Consider the following 15,414-nt stretch of genomic DNA (forward strand, 5'->3'; position numbering starts at 1 on the left):
TAATAGAATGAAACATAAATTGTTAATAGTTAAATGCAAGAAATTAATTTAAAATTTGAATTTACTGATAATATCTGAGATAGGAAAAAATGTGTAGTAGAAAAGACATGGTTGTGGTTTCTGTCTTAATAAGCAGAAGTTTGATAATGACATTAGGTAAAATATTATGCACAAAATTTAGAGCAGTTTTCAGAATCAATATGATCTAACTGGGTTGTTTTTCTTGTAGTTACTGTTCAAATTTTCAACAACTCTATGTAGATGTAAACAAAAAATAAAATTTTAAGCATCCCCAACCATCTAAACAGACCCTTACTTTCAGCGAAGAGCATTTCAAAGTTAATCTCAAAAACTAGTTGAGGCAATGATGGAAAGTGGGGTGGTGGGATAGGATATGCCTCATTATACCCCCCTCTTTCTGAATTCAGGAAAAACTCACTAGCACTACTATCAATGCAGACGTTAAAACCAATAGAACAGACTCATTAATTTTGATAAGAAACATTTACAATCTATTCTCTCTGAAGCCTGTTGCTTGACAGCTTTATCTGCATGATAAAACCTTGATATTAACAGCCCCTTATCTTAACCCAGACATTTTTGTCTATTAATTCTATAACTTAGACAACAATATAACTCAACCAATTGCCAATAGAAAATCCTTGAATTTGCTTATGACCTGGAATCCCCACTCCCAGTTGTCCTGCCTATCCAGACCAAATCAATATATAACTTACATGTATGGATTGATGTCTAATGTCACTCTAAATTGCATTAAAACTCTGTAACCTGAGCACCATGATGACATGTTCTTAGGGTCTCTGGAGGGATATGTCATAGGCCATTACTGATTCATATTTGTCTCAGAATAAACCTCTTTAAATATTTTAAAGTGTTTGGCTCTTTAAGTGTTATTGATTGAAAATCAATAACAACTTGACATTTGAACATGTGGGGCCTCAGACAAAATTCAGGACACCATAAGACTTGCCTGAACTTGAAGCTAAGGTAGCAACAGAGGCCCACTGAATGCCTCTCCAATTTTGAGCTTCTTCTCCGGTGGAACTGGTAAGTCCTCTTGAGTCCTGGATCTCCTTTTGGTATGTAGTCCTTGATTTATTCTGAACTTTTTTCTTTTTTTTTCTCCTTGGAGGTTGTCTTTTAGAATCCTAATTATACTTCAGGAGTTCATTTTAAAGGGTCCTCTCCATTGCCTTTTCTCCCAAAGATAAGCTCAAATGGCTTCTCTGCACTTTTGCATGAGAAGCTGAACTATTATTTTCATAGATAAATAAAAGAACAGAGACTGAGCTCCTCAGCTCTGAAGAGAAAGGGCATTTTGCTCCTCCCAGCCAAGGGGGTCCACTTGGAATGTCTGGGGTGTTAAAACTTCATGATGTGTAGTGGCCAAACAGAGAACCCCTGCCAACACAATGAGTTTAGAAAAGCTCATCTAGAAAATGCATTTAAGAGCTGATCACTCAGTGTTTTGAGCCTTCATGGAGGTAATAGATGTCTGGAGAGAGAAACCAATGAGAGAAGAGAAAATAAGGAACCAGTTAGGCAAATAGTTAGGGCAAGTTTCTTGGTAGAAGTCCTCCCCCAAAAGATAACAGTGTGGAAGAAATCAAGCTGCAAGTGCAGATAAGGAAGCAAAGTCCAAAACCTTTGTCTTCTGTGCAACAAGTGAGCTCCGCCTATACATGGTGGCCTTCAGTGATCACATACCTTTTATTTTCAGGCATACTCATATAAAGGAACTTGCACAGAGTGCTTGCCTAAGACAGACCTGTAGCTGTATACATAAAGAAAGTTACACAGAAACAGACACATCCACAGTGACACATACCAAATAAGCAAAATAAAACAACATGCAGTAAGTCAGGCTAAGGACCTGCATGCACACTAGACGGAAGAAGTGGAGCTAACAAGAATTTGTATATATGCTAATAAGACATCCAATCCTAACCAGTTTTTCATGTCTTATGCAAATGAAACACTTTCCCATTAGCTTTTTTTTTTTTTTTTTTTTTTTTTTTAATGAAAGTCTTCGCATTCAACTGTGAAAGGACAGCCCTTTCAAGAACTCCTGGTAATAACTCAAACAACAAAACTGCTCCAGTGACCCTAGTCTGCTTTAGTGTAAAAAGTAAAGTAGAGGTGCCTCTTCAAAGACTTTCCTCCTCATCTAATTGAGAATAAATAGTAACTTCTCTTAGAAGCAAAATTTATTCAAAGAACTGGGCTAACATTCTTAAAAATCCACTAGCTGTAATAAAGAAATCAATATACTTTATGTTCTTAGCTCCCACAATTTAGCCTAAATATTTGCCCTGGCATGCTTGCACTGGTCCAAGAAAGCATTAGATCATAGACTTGTCCTCTTGCTTATTTGAAGGTGTTTTTACCTTTCTCAGCATTCCACAAGTTACTCCCACGTTCCTTTGTTCTCCTCTGCCTTTGCCTCTTTTAAAAAGATCTAGGTTGCTAGCCAATCAGGACAAACACAGAATATGAGGTCCTATTCCTTTCAGAAGAAATCAGACACAGAAGTAAGGTGGATGCATCAAGTTATAAATGACCCTGTATCCTTTGTTTGGTGTACTTTCATGACTAAACTGCTGGTGAGTGCACCCTTTCTGCAGAAAGTAAAAAACAAAACAAACAAAAAAAAAATGGCCTTGCTGAAGAAATTAAATTTATGTTCAAGTGCTATTTCTTTTCTTTACGGCACTGAAGAACAAGCATTTCAAAGATTCACTAAGACATGTAAGAAGGCAGAAACAACTCAACGTTAAAACATGTGGAGTCTCACTTACAATCAGCACACATTGATGCACCACACAAAAAACCCTAGGCCACAGTTTGGTTCCTCCTTTTAAGAAAAAAAGTGGGAAAATATATAAGAATGAGGAAAGACAAGGACAAAACTCTTTTGGGGCAATTTTTTGGTTTCATGCGGCTCCCATTTGCAAGCATTTGTGTAAAATGGAGAAGTTTGGGGACTTTCCCTGTCTAATGATTTAGGACCACCCCCTTAGTGCTGTCTTGTCACAGTGTTTTCAGAAGATCTGGTTGTTTAAAAGTGTGTAGCAGCTCCCCCCAACTTCCTCCTGCTCCAGTCAGGTGGGACTTGTTGGCTTCCCCTTCACCATCTCATAATTATAAGTTTCCTGAGGTCTCCTCAGCCATAGTACCTATACAGCCTGGGGAACTGTGCGTAATTTAAACCCCTTTTTTTCATAAATTACCCAATCTCGAGTAGTTCTTTATAGCAATATGAGAACAAATGTGAGAACAAAGTAATACAGAAGATGTGAGAACAATGTGACAGCAAACTAATACAGAAAACTAGAGAGGTGGGGCATTGTTATAAAGATACCTGAAGATGTGGAAGCAACTTTGGAGCTTGGTAATGGGCAGAGGTTGGAACAGTTTGGAGGGCTCCTAAAAAGACAGGAAGATGAGGAAAAGACAGGCAGATCCACAGGGCCAGAGCTGCCCAAAGCCTTCAGAGCCCTCCCATTGCACTGGTGTGCCCTGGATGTGAGACATAGAGTCAAAGGAAATTATTCTGGAGCTTTAAGATTTAATGAGGGCCCTGCTGGGTTTAGGAGTTGCCGGGGGCCTCTAGCCCCTTTATTCTGGTCAATTTTTTCCTCTTAAAATGGGAGCATTCACTCAGTTGCTGCATCCCCACTGGCTCTTGGAAGTAACTCTCTTGTTTTTTATTCTCCAAGCTCATAAGTGGAAGGGACTTGCCTTGTCTCAGATGAGACTTACTATTTGGCCATTTTGGGTAATGTTGGGATGTGTTAAGACTTTGGGAAATGTTGGGATGTGTTAAGACTTTGGGAGTCTGTGGAGAAGGCATGATTTTGTTTTAAAATGTGAGAAGGACATGAGATTTGGAAGGGTTCAGGGCTAGAATGATACAGTTTGGCTCTATGTTCCCACCCAAATCTCATGTTAAATTATGATATGTTTTGGCTGTGTCACCATCCAAATGTCATCTTGAGTTGTAGTTCCCATAATCCCCATGTGTTTTGGGAGGGACCCAGTGGGAGGTAATTTAATCATGAGGGTGGTTATTCCCATGCTGCTGTTCTCATGATAGTGAGTGAGTTCTCATGAGATCTGATGGTTTTATAAGGGGCTTTTCCCCTTTTGCTCAAAGAACGTGTTTGCTTCCCCTTCCGCCATGATGGTAAGTTTCCTGAGGCCACGCCAGCCATGCTGAACTGTGAGTCCATTGAAACTTTTTTCTGTATAATTTACTCAGTTTTGGGTATGTCTTTATTAGCAGTGTGAGAATTAACTATTACAAATTGTTTTCTTCAGTGCTAGAGGTGGAGGCTGGTAGGAGGGGATTGAATCATGGGAGTGATTTCTAATGCTTTTGCACCATCTTCCTAGTGTTGTCTTGTGATACAGCTCTCATAAGATCTGGTTGTTTAAAAGGGTGTATTACCAAACCCCATCTTCATGCTGCTCCAGGAATGTAGGATGTGTTGGCTTCCACTTTACCTTCTTGCATGATTGTAAGTTTTTTAGGCATCTTCAGTCATGCTACCTATACACCCTGTGGAATATGAGTCAATTAAACCTCTTTTGTTCATAAATTACCCAGTCTCAGGTAGTTCTTTATAACTATGTGATAATGGAGTATCAGACTTTCTAGGGCTCCAGATAGTTACATATTATGTTCTGTTTTGCACATTTTAAACTGATGGCTAAATCACACTAAGTGAAAATTTAGACCCAAAGGCTTACATGTAACTAAAAAGTTTTTATGTTCTCCATTTTTCTATTTTTTTTTTCTACCTGCTTTAAGTCTACTGCTAGTTTTGTGCTGAGAAAAAAAAAATCACCACCATTATTTTTTTTTTCTTTTTATTATTATTATTTGTAAACCAGTGAGTTTGTAACAATATCTCATGTCTGGAGTTCTAAAGTAAAAGCTCTAGAACCTTTGTATGAGAGTGTTTGTGTCTGTTTATCTGTACATACATGTATTTTTTATGTGTTATAGCTACAAGGAACCAAATAAGATAAAGTTAAGTAGATCTCAGAAATTAAGGAAATAATAAACCTAATGGCTTTTCAAGTCCATGTGACTTAAGTAAAATTTTCAATGAAAAAACTAGCTTTGAAATTATTGGTAAACTAATATTAGAGATGTCTTAAGAATTGTTAGCATTTTTCTTTCCACTTATTGATCAAATGGTTTCATACTTATTCTTGCCAAATATTTTTGTTTCCTGCCAAATATTGTAAGGTGCCAAAATTTGGCATAAGGTTTATAAAACTATGAACCCAGCACCAAACTAAATGATCTTCGCTTGTGTAATTTTTAGTAAAGAAGACATTTAATATTATTGGCTTAATGAGAGCAACTAAATCCTGAGTTATTGGAAAAATACCCATATATTTAACCTTAAGTTTCTTAGGTAAATACCTGAAATTTTTAGGGTATAAAAATAGTTAAAAAAATAACTAAAGGATGACTGTTACACTTTTTATAAATAATCTAGGCAAACTATTAAATGAATTTATTATATGACTATAATAAAATGAAAGTCATATAATTTGGAATCTAAAGCCATATTAAATAATAGATATTTGTTAAATGTATGGGTAATTTTTAATTTCAAAAATTATAAGGAAACTTTAAAAAATGTTTTCTTATTAAAAGACAATTATTTTTCTAGTTCAACAGTTATTTAAAGTGTATATATTATACAAGGCAAAAGAAACTAGGGAATACGAGATATTTAAAGAAACATACATATAAAAAGGTACCTTTGGTAAGAAAGATTACAAGAAAACAAATCTTGTATTGTAAATTTTTGTTCTAAACTAAAATAACAGGTTGTTGAAGAAGATGGATGTTTAAGACAAACCCAAAAGCCAAGTATGTTATGAATAATCTGTGTAAGTCATAGTAAGTTTAGTAAAATGAAATTTATTTTAAATACATGTATGAAATATATATGAGTAAGTTGGCTATAATTAAAAAGAGATTATAATAGTCTTTCTGGTAATTGGACTTTAATATTAAAATTAAACTAATACAAAACTAATGAATTGGTTATAAAAATTATATTAAAATGTTGAGTTAATGAAAGAATATTTCATTTTTTAAACTGTGTAATCTGATTAGTAGAAGTTTAGTTTCTGCTGTATCCTGCTGCTTCAGCTGTCCCTTCCTTTTGAGAAGGCCTGGAATGGTAACTCTCTCCTTAAATTTTTGTTAAATCCTGTAACAATTCTTTTTATTCATAGTCTGAAGTAAGGGAGACAGTTTTTGAAAACAGGCAAATGAAAAACATTTTTTGGATCTGCCTGCCCAGACCAGCTCAGTCATGGAGACCCTTACCCAGTGGCACTAGAGGAATTAAAGACACAAACTCACAGAAATATAGTGTGTGGAGTGGGAAATCAGGGGTCTCACAGGATTCAGAGCTGAGAACCTGGAACAGAGACTTACCCACATATTTATTGACAGCAAGCCAGTAATAAGATTTACTAAAAGTATTCCTTATGCGAAATAAAGGAATGGGCCGAAACGAAGGAATGGGCTCTGGCTAGTTATCTGCAGCAGGAACATGTCCTTAAGGCACAGATCACTCATGCTATTATGTGTGCTTTAAGAACACCTTAAGCACTTTTCTGCCCTGGGTGGGCCAGGTGTTCCTTGCCCTCATTCCAGTAAACTGATAACCTTCCAGTGTGGGTGTCATGGCCATCACAGGCATGTCACAGTGCTGCAGAGACTTTGTTTATGGCCAGTTTTGGGGTCAGTTTATGGCCAGATTGGGAGGCCTGTTCCCAACATTTGCCTTTCTCTGTATCTCTGTTGTATTTATATATTACTTGTGTCATGTGGAAGTGATATTTCAATATCAAAATATATGAAAGAGCTCTAATCAATTGACTTAAAGAAAAGTTAAGTGCTTATCACTCTAATAAAAGCTAGCTTGGATACCTTTGAGTTCACGTGACTATAGTAGTATTTGGTAACATTAATTTGGAAAATTTAATCTCAAAATTCTCTCTAATAGTATAAAATCTGAGTCATGTTATGTTAAATTAAGTAACCCTCAGTATGGTCACTGAGAATTTATGTTACTGAGAGTTAAAATAGTTGTAGAATACAAAGGTTTTTTGGGTGAGGTTTATAAAAACAGAATGATGGGTCGGGTGTGGTGGCTCAACCTGAAATCCCAGCACCTTGGGAGGCCAAGGTAGGTGGATCATGACATCAGGAGATTGAGACCTAACACAGTGAAACCATTTCTACCAATAAAAGATACAAAAAATTAGCTGGGCATGGTGGCAGGCATCTGTAGTCCCAGCTACTTGGGAGGTTGAGGCAGGAGAGTGGTGTGAACCTGGGAGGCAGAGCTTGCAGTGAGCTGAGATCGTGCCACTGCACTCTAGCCAGGGAGACAGAGAGACTCCATCTCAAGAAAAAAAAAAATGCAGGGGGTAGATAGATAGATGGATGGATAGATAGATAGATAGATAGATAAGACCAAATGGATAAAGAGAAAAGTGAAAACTCAGGAAATGAGAAACTTTTGACTCTCGCGTGGCTACATGGTCTCCCATCTTCAGGAGCTGCAGCTGGGCTGCATTCAGTTACTAAGGGTAAAAGTTACCAGTGGAAATTTAAAGATGGATGATAGCTATACTCCCAGGGAGTTAGTTCAGTGAATGCATAACGAAACATAAACTAATAAGAAAACTAGAAAATGTTAATTCCCTCAGTTATTGCTATCTGTAATCGCTAAAATGAAAGTAAAAGAGTGCTGAGTTTTGCCTTAAGGCTGGACCAAATTTATGTGGGTCTTTCTCAGCTCAGGCCACTAGCCTCAAAGCTACACACACACACACACACACACACACACACACACAAACATACACATCTTAAGTCAGGGCAACAAAGTTACTTTTGAGACCTGTGGTTACCAAGAACCTCTAGTCAATGCGGGGAAAGGGAAAGCCAAGTTAACTATTAAACCCAGAGGGTGTAATATAAAGAAATTGCTCCATTTTGTAGAGTAATATAATCAGTTTCTGAGAAACCTTTACTATGAAGGATTGGAAAAATAACTACTTTAAGGACAATATTTTTTATTTTAAGTGCTACAGAATGAAACAGCCTGGGTTTATGCATTTCCCACAGCTCATGATTAAATAATCACTGAAGAGTATATGTGACCCAGCTTCACAAAAGTTTATTCCTGAGAAAACAACCAGCCCAGTGGACTGAATAATTGCCATTGTAAAGTTTGATTACCCTGAGAAAGAGACTGCCCAACTCACCCTGTAAAATTCCAGGTGGAATTCCCCAGATGAAGTAACTGATATGCTTCATACGCAAGCCATATGGGACTGGCTTTATCAATACCAGAATATTATTCAACTAAATATACCTATTACCCTAGTCATAGTAAAGGCTACGGTTAAATGGGCCCCTTCTACCTGGGCACAAAATGCTATCAAAGGTGGGGTGAACCAAAGGGAGCTCCTGCTGGTCCCCAAACATCAAAGGGACCTACACCAGTTTTTTTTTGAATTTGCCTTAGATTGGATACATGTTTTTAAAGCAAAATTTGTAATCTAATGTGAAAGCTGACATTGCCTGCAGCAATGTTGAGGCAAGTTTAGATAGAGATTGACAAAAGGGCTTGAGAATCTTGGCTCAACCCTATTCTGGGAGATTTTATTTTTTACCAGAAATTTAAATTGGTTTGAAGATAAAGAAGAAAATCTCCTGGGATCAGAACATAAAATTGTAAATGTTGAGAGGATTATGAAATTTGAGATGTTTAAGCAGATTATATGTAAGGTTGTTGTGACTCCTTTACCTGATAACAGTGGTGTTCTTTACATTAGAATAGAGGACAAAACTTCCGAGATTTTCATAGAGAGATAATATTGCAAAGAACATGAGTAAATTAACCACACCTAACTAATGAAAGATAAAAATTTTTTTTGTGGATTTTTGTTTGAAACATAGCTAATTATTTTTCTTTTTAGAGATTAGAAAACTTTTTTTTTTCTTTTGAGCCACATACAATGTTTAACAATTGGGTAAAGTACACTCCTTTGGGCAAAATTTAAAACATATTTCTCTCTCTACCTGATTTCTCCAGAATTTGAAGACTTATTGTAAGCATACTTAATTTATGACAGTATAGTTACTTGTATAAGTTAAATAAGAATCTTTTTTTTTTCTTTTTAATAACAGGACACTATTAGGAAATATATACCAAAGCTTTAACTCAAATGGAATGCTTTCAGATTGCTTTTAGTGATCAAAGTTGACTAATAGAGCCAATAAAAGCCCCTTGGTAAATCTGACCTCTTAACTTGTCTACACGATTCTTGTAAGAATTTCTTCCCTACGGCAAGTAAAGAATGTCACTTTCTGACAGTCTCAGGAGCCCCACGTTATCTTGGGACCTCAAGGTGAGAAATTCATCCAACCCATACTGATATTTGCAGGCACAGATAAATCTGTGGCTGGGCTGAAGGGTTTGAAAAGTCTAAGCTAATATTTCTTATGGAATAAAGTTCCAGCAAAGCTAATTTTAAGAATTCTATAAGGCAAATAATTATTCTGACTAACTTTATACAAGAACCCAGGCCAAGTAAAATAGGACATTTTTTTTTTACTTTATGCAAATAGATTTGTCCTTCTATTTTTTTTTTATTCAGTAAAAATGGGAATTGAAGAAAGAAAAATTATGCTTCAGGAAAATAATATAGCATACCTGTTGTTAGATTTGTCCTGTCTATTATTTTTGAGTTTTTTAATATTTTATACACTGTGCACTTAATCCTGAATTTTTTCTTGGTTACAAGTCCCAAAACTAATGCTTGCAAATTATATTTTAATTCTTTTTCTGACTTGGCCTCAATAAAATTGTTACTACATCTTTTCTGAGGCCTTGATTATTTGTAATACAGGTGAGAAAAAAGCATGTGAAATTGATACTACTTTCCTCCTCTTTAAATAAAAATCCTTTAAGTCTAATGTATAGAGAAATTGTGCCAAACATTAACTTTTTGTTTTTCTTCTGTCTCTACATAAATGCCTTTATTAAATATCTGTTTTCTTTCATAGATACAGAGGCTTAGCTCATCTTCAGTGCTGCCTCCTTAAACAGATATGGGAAACATTTGTTTAACTGAACTCATCTAGTCTCAGGACTAGAACACTGACTAAAAAGATACAGGATGATATATTTAAGTTTGCTCTTCTTATTTAAATGAATCTGTCTTTCTAAAAACCTATAGTCTATTGTTCACTTAAGTGGTGTACTAGAACTGTGGGTGAGAATATTAACATCTTTGTTATACAACCATGAGTACATGCAGATAGCTGCATAGCAGTGATTTCCCTCCTATTTCCCTGGGACTAAATCCTTAACTATGCTCCTATCAGCAGGAAGAAGCCAGATTGATTTTCACCCTTTTTTATCTCTGTATCCACAAACTTAAGAATAAGATGTATGAAAGCCAAAAGAGATATTAAAATCACCTTTGCAAAAATTATATCAGTGTGTAACCAAGCAGCTTAGCTTCACACCACATTTTAAAAACTTTTTTATTTCCTCTTTCTCTCCAGTCTCAAGACACAGCTTTGTGACAATCAACAAATGTGTATTCTTTCATCTTGAAATAGAGCATGAGAATGTGCTTTAAAACTCCACTCTCCTTTCCCACTTTAAGCTCCCATGCCTTATGCACATTTATTTTACCTAGGTGCCTGTTAGGCACACACCATGATAACTTATCTGACCATATAACTGTTAGAAGCTTCAGGGATCAAATCTTCACATGCTGCAGGCACTTCTGGAATTCTCTTCCCAGAAGGAGATTACTTCAAGGCTGGAGTTCACTCCCAGTTACAGAGTAACTGCAAGATTCTCTGTGATTAATTTGTAACCAGGTTGAGCACATAATGTTCTCCCCTTCACTAGATGGAACAATAATTCAAGATAAACCACTGGAGTGTGTCACACAACCTGGCACATCCAAACCCACATTGCCTCTTCTGCATTCCAAGCCCCTCTTCTTAAATCATTGCCATATCTACGGAAATTGAGAAGTGGTAAATTCTGAAAGAAGTGGTAAATTTTGAAAGTGCTTCTGGCCACTTTCCCCTTTGCTGACAACAGTAATAAAATTTACTGTCTTTCTTATTATATCCTGCTCTTATTATTTTGGCTTCTTTCTATAAGTGGTGAGCAACCAGACCCTCTTTTGGTACAGTGGAAGGTGACTGGATTATGGGAGTGAAGCATTATTGAATGATTTAGCACAATCCCCTTGGTGATAAGTGAACTGTCTCTCAGGTAATTCGCACAATAATTGGTTGCTTCAAACAATTGGGAACATCCCTTCTCTCTCTTGATCCCACCCTTGCCATGTGATGCAATGGCTCCTTCTATAAATTCCATCACAATTGTATGCTTTCTCTAGTCCTCACCAGAAGCAGATATAGGAGACAAACTTGCACAGCCTAAAGAACTGTGAATGAATTAAACCTCTTTTCTTTATAAATTATTCAGCATATTAGTCTATTCTTACACTGCTCTGAAGAACTACGTAAGACTGGGCAATTTATGAAAAAAATAGGTTTAATCGACTGACAGTTCCATAGCTGTAACAGAAAGCATGACTGGGAGACCTCAGAAAACTAAAAATCATGGAGAAAGTAAAGGGGGAAGCAAACACATCTTCCATGGTGGCAGGACACCAAGAGAGAGACAGAGAGACAGAGAGAGAGAGAGAAAGCAAAGGCAGAAGTAACGCAAAATTTTAAACTATCAGATCTCATGAAAATTCACTCACTATTAAGAGAACAGCAAGGAGGAAATCCACCTCCATGATCTAGTCACCTCCCAGCAGGTGCCTTCTCCAATTCAATATGAGATTTGTACAGGAAAACAAATTCAAACTATATCACCCAGACTAATTTATTACTTTATAGCAATGCCAAAAATAGCCTAACACAGAAAATTGATACCAAGTGTAGCATGTTGGCATAGAGATACCTGAAAATGTGGAAGTAGCTTTGGAAATGGGTAACGGTCTAAGGTTGGATGGGTTTTGAGGGCTTAGAAGAAGAAAGGAAGTTGAGAAAATGTTTGGAACTCATTTGAGACTGGTGGAATGTTTGTGACGAAAATGCTGACAGAAATATGGACAGTGAGGGCCACACTGAGAAGGTCCCAGGTGAAAATGAGGAAGATATAAGGAACCAGAGTAAGGGTCACCCATGTTACACCCTACCAAAAATCTTGGCTGCATTATGATCATGTCCTAGGGCTTTCTGAATGTTTCAACTTAAGGGTGGTGACTTAGAGTGTTGGGTGGAAGAGATTTCTAAGAAGCAAAGCATTCAAGGGGTGACCTGTCTGTTTCTAACAGCCTATGATAAGACATAGGAGCAAGGAAAGAACCTAAAGTTAGAACGTGTATTTAAAAGGAAAAAAAAGAGCATAAAAGTTTGGAAAATTCTCAGAATAGCCATGACATTGAAATGAAAATAGCTTTTCAGGAGAGTTATTCAAGTGGGCTTCAGAGCATTCACTTGCTAGAGAGGTTTGCATGAGTAAAAGGAAGAGTGGAAGCAAGAGAGAGAAAGTAAGTTGAAGACATTTTTTTAAGAACTAGATTTTTTCTATGATGTATTAGTCTGCTCTCATGTGCTATAAGGACATACCCAAGACCGGGTAACTTATAAAGAAGTGGTTTAATTTACCCAAAATTCCAAAGGGCTGGGGAAGCCTCAGGAAACTTACAATCATGGCAGAAGGAAAAGTATACATATTCTTTTTCACATGGTGGCAGCAAGGACAAGAATGAGAGCAGAACAAAGAGGGAAGCCCCTAATAGAACCATCAGTTCTTGTGAGAACTCACTTTTATGAGAATAGCATGGAGGAAACCACTCTCATGATCCAATTACATCCCACTGGGTCCCTCCTATGACACATGAGAATTATGGGAACAACAACTCAAGATAAGATTTTGGTGGAGACACAGCCAAACCATATCATTGGCTTCTGGCCCCTCCAAATCTCATGTCTTTAACATTTTAAAATACAATTATGTCCTTCCAACAGTTCCCCAAAGTCTTAACTTCACCTTCTTCCATGATTGTAAGCTTCAGGAAGCCATCACTAGAAGCGGATGCTGGGGCCATGCTATACAATATACTAAACTGTGAGCCAATTATAATTCCTTACTTCCTAAGTTATGCAACCACATGTATTAATTCATAACAATGCAAAAATGGCCTAAGGCAATGAATTAAAGGAGACACCATTCTGGACATTCGCCTTTGGAAACAATTTATGACTAAATCCTTATGTATTAGCTCATTCTCAAACTGCTAGAAAGAACTTCCCAAGACTGGATAATTTATAAAAGAAAGAAGATTAATTGACCCACAGCTCCATGTGACTGAGGAGGCTTCATGAAACTTAACAATCATGGTAGAAGGGGAAGCAGCCATATCTTACATAGTGGCAGGCAAGAGAATGAGTGTGTGAAGGAAAAACTGTCACACACTTATGAAACCATCAGATTTCATGATAACTTACTATCACAAGACTATCACGGGAGGCACATTTCCTCCATAGTCCAATTTCTTCCCATGTGGTTTCTTCCTTGATATATAAGGATTATGGGGTTTACAATTTATAATGAGATTTTAGTGAAGACATAAAGCCTAACCATAGCATTTCCCCTGGCCCCTGCCAAATCTCATTTCCTTACATTACAAAATCAATCATACCTATTCAACAGTCCCCCAAAGTCTTAACTCATTTCAGCATTAACTCAAAAGTTCATATCCAATACCTAATCTGATATAAGGCAATTTCCTTCAACCTAGAAGCCTGTAAAATCAAAATCAAATTAATTTCTTCCAGTATACAATGAGGGTACAGGCATTGGATAAATGCTCTTATTTCAAATAGGAGAAATTGACCAAAATAAAGGGGCTATACTCCCCATGTACATCAGATATCTAGTGGAACAGTCATTAGATCTTAAAGCTCCTAAATGATCTCCTTTTTACTTCATGTCTCACATCCAGTCATGCTGATGCAAGAGGTGAGCTCCCATGGTCTTGGGCAGCTATGCTGCTGTGGCTTTGCCCAGTGCAATCACCCTCCCACTTGCTTTCACAGGCTGGTGTTGAGTGTCTGTGGCTTTTCCAGGTGTGTGGTGCAAGCTTTTGGTGAATCCACAATTCTGGGATCTGGAGAATGGTGACCCACTTCTTACACCTCCAGTAGACAGTGTCCCAGTGCAGACTCAATGTGGATACTCCAACCCCTTATTTCCCTTTAGCACTGCCCAAGCAGAGGTTGTCCATGAGGGCTTCACCCCTGCTGCAGACTTCTGCCTAGACATCCAGGCATTTCCATACATCTTCCGAAAAGTAAGTGGAGGTTCCCACACCTCAGTTCATGACTACTGTGGACTCCCAGGCCCAACAGCACATGGAAGCCACCAAGGATTGCAACTTGCAGCCTCTGAAATAATGGGCTTAGCCATACCTTGGTACCTTTTAGCCATGGCTGGGAAACAGCACCAAGTCCCAAGTCTGCACAGAGCAGCAGTGGACCACTTTTCTTTCCTAGGCTTCCAGATCTGTGATGGAGGGGTTGCTATTAAGAACTCTGACATGCTCTGAAGACATTTTCCCCATTGTCTTTGTGATTAACATTTGGCTCCTCATTACTCATGCAAATTTCTGAAGCTGGCTTGAACTCCCCCCTAGAAAATGAGTTTTTCTTTTCTACTACATGGTCAGCCTGCAAATCTTTCAAACTTTCAATTGCAAATCTTTCTCTGCTCTCCTTTTTAACATAAGTTCCCATTTCAAGCCATCTCTTCGTGAATACATAAGAATGAATGCTTTCAAAATCAAACAGGTCAATTCTTAAATTTTTTCCTGCTTAGATTTTTTTTTTCCTGCCAGATACCCTAAATCATCTCTCTCATCTTCATAGTTTCATAGATCTCTAGGGCAGGGGCAAAATGGTGCCAGTGTCTTTGCTAAAGCATTGCAAGAGTTACCTTTGCTCCAGTTTTCCAAAAGTTTCTCATCTCCATCTGAAACCACCTCAGCCTAGAATTCATTGGCAACATCATTATCAGTATTTTGGTCAAAACTATTCAACCATTCTCTAGGAAGTTCCAAACTTTCCTACATATTTCTATCTTCTTCTGAGCATTTTAAAATATTCCAGTCTCTGCCTGTTACCCAGTTCCAAAGTCACTTCCACATTTTCAGGTATCTTTATAGCCATACCCCACTACCTCAGTACCAACTTACTGTAATAGTCCATTCTCACACTACTATAATGAACTTCCTAAG

Source organism: Pongo pygmaeus, chromosome 3, assembly GCF_028885625.2.
Source record: "Pongo pygmaeus isolate AG05252 chromosome 3, NHGRI_mPonPyg2-v2.0_pri, whole genome shotgun sequence".
NCBI classification, from domain to species: Eukaryota; Metazoa; Chordata; class Mammalia; order Primates; family Hominidae; genus Pongo; species Pongo pygmaeus.